Consider the following 6000-nt stretch of genomic DNA (forward strand, 5'->3'; position numbering starts at 1 on the left):
TTCTAGGATGGGGTTTATAAAGTGCTTTTTGTCCTTATATAAAATCTTGACTTACTTCTGTAAAATCATTATCACTCAATCCTTAATCTATTCAGCATTATATTCCTTCACTGAATTTAAGTCCCAGGTCAATTTGAGTTCTATAGCTATAACGTATTTCTAGTCTGTGTAGTCAGACTATATCTGAACAGTTCTGAAAGTAAGAAAAATTTTCCTAATGATAACCTACAATTGCCTCTGTTAGAAAGATGTTCACTTAGGTTCTTTTCTATCACTTATGGCTACAATGAGTAATTCTTCTATAAATCACTGATGTTTATTTTCAGTATAAAAATGTTTTACCTACTTAACATCCCACTTAAGAGTTGATTCTAATGATGACTATGTGATATTAGTATTTTTAAACCCAAGTTATTCCAACCTTTTCTTGTAACTCTCACAATTGAAACTGGATCAAAATTATTTGACCAGATAAGTTCTGCCTGAAGAATAGAGTCACTTTTAAATATTAAATACACTGTTCATTGTTCTAAAAACTTGTTCTGAATCCTGGCTATCTCTTTATCATCAAAACCTTATACTCATTATTAATTCTCATTGCTCCTATCCTCAAAACAGAATGCTTCTGGGCCTACTTTTTAACTTTTGTAGCCCATTCAGAGCATTACCCCCATCTTCCAAAGATAAATCTCTGGATCTTGACCTTCTAATAACTAAAGGTATTAACTGACATACCTTGATGTTGGCAAGACAACCTTCTTCATTTTTTGTTAGTTTGCTTAGGTACAATCATACAATATTTGCCTTGACTGTTTTGTTTTTGTTTGTTTTAGAAGGAGCTCATGTTACAAAGAAAGTAATGCTATTATTTGAGGTCTGAGGACTGAACCAGTTCAGAACTAGTTACAGATTTATTTGGTCTTTGGCACTATTTTCAGGAAAGCTATATAGTCTTTTGCCAATATTTTGTAGGCCTAACTTTACCAGGGACAACACAATATTTTAAATGTTTATTTATTTATTTGGGGAGAGAGAGAGAGAGAGAGAGAGAGAGAGATTCCAAGCAGGCTCCACACTGTCAGCATGGAGCCGGACCGACAGGACTCTGTCTCACCATCATGAGACTAAGACCCTTAGCTGAAATCAAGAGTTGGACACTTAGCAGACTGAGCCACCCACATGCCCCATCAGTGACAAAATGATCTTATGTTAGTGCTCATTCTTTCTTTTTTAGTTATTTCAAAAATAGCCCACAGGCATATTCAATTTATCCATATTTGCACTAATACCATAGATAGTATGACACAACCTCCTTTTTCATTATTATTATTTTTTTTTATTTGGCTGCATTGTTATTTTGTTCTTTCCCAATCTTCATTATTTTCCACAAAAACCTTTTCTCTGTGCTTATGTCATCCCATGTAACACACACACACACCCCTCATATACACACATACATTTAGCATTAACATTATTATGATTTTATCTTTTTTAATGTTCATTTATTTATTTTGAAAGAAAGACAGATAGGTTAAGAGAGACAAGGAGAGAGAGAATCCTAAGCAATTTCCACACTTAGCATGGAGCCCGACACAGGGCTTGATCCCATGAACCATGAGATAATGACCTGAGCCAAAACCAAGAGCACTTAGCCAACTGCTGCATGATTTTATTAAAGTGTACTAAATTTTCAAAACTTCATGATTGACTGTTGTAATTATCAACAAAATACTGCAGTATGGGTGGTTTAAACAACTGAAATGTATTTTCTCTCAGTTCTGGAAGCTGGCAGTCTGAGATCAAGGTGCCAACATGATATGGTTCTGGTGAGAGCTCACTTCCTGGCTAGCAGAGGGCCACCTTCGTGCTGTGTCCTTATATGCCAGAAAGATACATTTCTCTCTCTTACTTTTCTTTTAAGACCTACAGGAGTACGACCTGACCCTTATTGCCTCCTTTTACCTTTACTTCCTTCTAAGAGCCTTATCTCCAAATACAATCACTTTGGGGGTTAGTATGTCAACATATAGAGTGGGGGGTAGGGGGAGGCAAAGGATTCAGTCCATAGCAGTTATCAGGTAGGCCATATAGCATGGACCCTATGTAAACCTATTTTACCTATGTGATAACTATACAGTTACAATAATTTCACATGTGTGATAAATGTTGTTAACTGCTTCTGTAACTGAAGTCCACAATAACACCACTGATTTCTTGACAGTAGCAAAAATGAGGAGTAAGATTGGAATTCTGAGTGAATCAGACAACCAACCTTTGCTTCTGTTTTATAGTACAAATATGTTGATTGCATTTCTGTACATAGACCAAGCTTCAGTAAACGCTAACATATCTTCTTCCCTAATTTAAAACTTCAAGCTGGTAAGGTCTTATATTAAATCTCTAATTTCATTTATTCACCTAGAATTGAATTCATCTTTTAAAAATTCTTATATTAAATGTATGTATAAATTTTTAACTAAAATTAGGAATGACTTTATATTTGAACTTGGTAAAAAGAGAAAAAAATAATCATGCTTAATTCAAAGTATGATCTCTGACTTTGCGGATGCAAGAAATAATTTCAAGGCAGAATTTGAAATTCACCCTCTCCTCTTTGCAAATTATGACCTCAATCTAATTGTTTAAGCATAACTTTTAATGAAATTGACTTTGGAAAAGTTCTTTTTACTTTATATTATGTTGTAATGCCCTTATGCAGTTAGATATCTAAATAAGGAGAAGTAATAATAATAGGAGGAAAAATAAACACTTCTGATAGCTTATATCTAGTTTTCATGAACTGTATTAAATATTCTTACCTATAGGATGGTTTGATCAATATATGTTGAAAAATATCTGAATTAGGGATAAAATAATTTTATAAGGAGTTTCTAGTATATCTCAACATTTTTAGGGGATAAAGATAATGTATAATATACAATCTCTTCTCTCAAGTAAATTATAGAAACAGACCTGTTACAAGAGAGGAAGAAAATAGTATCACAATATGTAATCAATTGAGTGAAATATGGGTTGTAATTTGTGAAAGCTTTAATGGGAAATTAGTACCTTTAGATTAATAGAGAATGATAAGGAGGATCTGTATAGAAGAGCATATGAGGATATAAAAGAAATAAAAAGATTAAAGCAAACAAGAATCAGTCAAGAAACAGGGTTAAAGAGAGGATCCACATTGGTGTATAATAAGATTATAACAGCAAATAGGATCTAGTGTGTGATATTTTAGGTTGACACATTTTTTTTCCTTCTTAGTATTCTTCATGGCTGTTTTGTATAACTTTTTCAAGTTGCCAGTCTAATCCTAATTGAAATTCCTGTGTCATAGATACATTTTGGCAGTTCTGTCCAGGCTATCACAACTCTTTTCTTTGAAAATTTCTTTCCTCTTCCTCATTGTTGTCTGTTCTCTCAGTTTACAAACTAGATTTCTACTATTTCTTCACCTCTGTCTAGTTGCTTGTACCAGGGACAGGCACAAGGTCCAGATGTGCTACAAGGATTGTAACTTGGGATGCAAAAATTATGAACTTCTCTCGGTTGGTGAACCTGAGTGACATTTGAAGTTCAGAAGTTTTGGGATAGTTATTCTATGTAGACAGAGAAGCCTTAGAAAACTGCTTTGGTAAGAAAGTACACGGAGGTAGATGTGAAAAGAAATATTAGAAGTCAGAAGGAATTACCTATTAGGAATGCTTTCCAGTTCAGATTATTTCCCCTTCCCTTGTTCTTCCCTCCTTCCTTTTCTCTTTCCTTCTCTCCTCTTTCCCTCCCCTCCCCTTCCATCTTCTTTCTTCATTCTACTTCATTAGCTGGCTTAGATGATTTTTGAAACATACATTTAGAAGTAAATGACGGGTGAGACTGTTGACGTGCTAGCAAAATGTGCTAACTCAATCAAATACCAGAACTATAAGGAAAGCTAAGGAAACTTAGCTGTTCTGAGGAAGAGAAAATAAATTTGATTGGGAATATCATACTAGTAATGCACTGTGATTAGTGGAATCATTTAAAACAATAACAATAAGTAGGAAAACCAACTGGTTTAATTTTTTTAAAATTTCCTAACTAGTATTGTTCTTTATATTTTTGGGAAGCTGAATAAAAATTTTATATGATTAATGGAGAAAATTATTTTTATAGTCTAAATTCTCCAAAGAATACAGTAGGGTATATTTAAGAAGTTATAATCCTTGGAGATTTAGAGAAAGATCCTAATTTGTGAAATTAATTTTAATGTTTAATTAAGCCTAGGTCTTTGATGATGGGACACTGAATAAAAGTTAAAACTTCTGCAAGATATCTGGAGCAAAAGATTGCCAATGACTGTTAAATCATGTTGGAAGACAGGTTGGTTCAAAGATATTTCCTATTTTGGGGTTATTATTACAGAATGTTGGGAGTTCAGAGATCTCCAAGTTCAAACAGGGTCAAAACCACTGGGAATAGAGAAGAGGTAAGAGAAAATATTTGCTTAGGTAAGCAGCAGTGCAAGACAGCACTGATGACTTTTTCTAGAATGTAACTGGCTTTGTCAATAGCTTTACAAAGTTTTCACAGACTTCAGAGAGCTCAGTAATAGAATTACTAATAGGAGGACAAGGGAAAGAGAAAATAGTAGATGTTCTCTAAAAGTGGAGGAGAGTATGTACATGGTACACATGAGCTACTCCAGAGCTGTCTGAGAAACAGTCGTGCATAGGAGGAGGGAAGGAGGTAGTGACATGGAAAAAAAAAAGAATAGCAGTAAATTGTCAAAAATAAAATTATTCAGACCCCATTTTTTAACCTCAGGCTGGTATGACTAGGAAAACCAGCTTACGTTTGAAGCAAAAGCTATTCCAGGTTAATGATTTTCACACTGTCAGGATTCAAACTATATCCTTTAAAAAATGAAATAGGTATCAATAGACTCAAAACACCTAACTGGTTTTATAAATTAAAAATGGTGATACCAAAAATACAGATGGGGAAGTTATAATGTACTATCTTTTCTAATTAAACATCAAATAAATGATTTTGTCTTAGTCTCTCAGAAAGGATTCATTTATATACTTCTTAAAACTTTGAAATCTGCAAAGAATCAAGTTCCACATTAAAACATATATTATGTATGTTATTCTTTTATCAAACAGAGGGTCAGGAATGACCCTGGCTTCTTTGAAGTTTGAAACAAATTCTTTTTTTGATATAGATTAAAGTAGATACTTTACAAAATAAAATAATTTCAGAAACACTGAATTTTCAAAGATGCACTCTATTTAAATAGACCCCTCCATTTATTACTCTTTTTGGAATATATTCCTAAATAAGAGCAGTGTCTTAGGTCCAGTAAAAATAAAACCTTTTATTTTACATTGGAGTACATTGTGCCACTGAGATTAAACTATCTAATAGCACTGTATTCTCCACTCCTTTTGCTATATTTTAAAAGGCATGGAGTGTCTGGCTGGCTCAGTCAGTTGAGCATCCAGCTTTGGCCCAGGTCATGATCTCACTACTTGTGGGTTCAAGTCCTGTGTCAGGTTCTGGGCTGACAGCTCAGAGCCTGGAGCCTGCTTTTGATTCTGTGTCTCCTTTTTTCTCTTTGACTTCCCTGGTCATCTCTGTCTCTCTCTCTCAAAAATAAATAAACATTAAAAATATTAAAGGCAAATTAAGATAAAAAATGATATGGGGAGCCAAGAGATAGTTAAGTGTCCAACTCTTGATTTTGCAGGTCATGATCTCACGGTTCATGAGATCAAGCTCCACGTTGGGCTCTGTGCTTGGGATTCTCTCTTTCCTCTTTCTTTCTGCCCCCCCCCCCAATAAGTCAATAAACATTTTTTATAAAGATAGAAAGTGATAGGTGCATATATGTATATTTTTAAAGCTTATCATTAATGTTTCAACATCAGTATAATCTATATAAAATCCATCATCCAGAGATTATTGATAATTCAGTTTCATTTTTAAAAATTTGTTTAAATGTTTTATTTA

The sequence above is a fragment of the Hyaena hyaena genome, unplaced genomic scaffold (assembly GCF_003009895.1).
Source record: "Hyaena hyaena isolate Hyena2069 unplaced genomic scaffold, ASM300989v1 scaffold_136, whole genome shotgun sequence".
In the NCBI taxonomy this organism is placed as follows: Eukaryota; Metazoa; Chordata; class Mammalia; order Carnivora; family Hyaenidae; genus Hyaena; species Hyaena hyaena.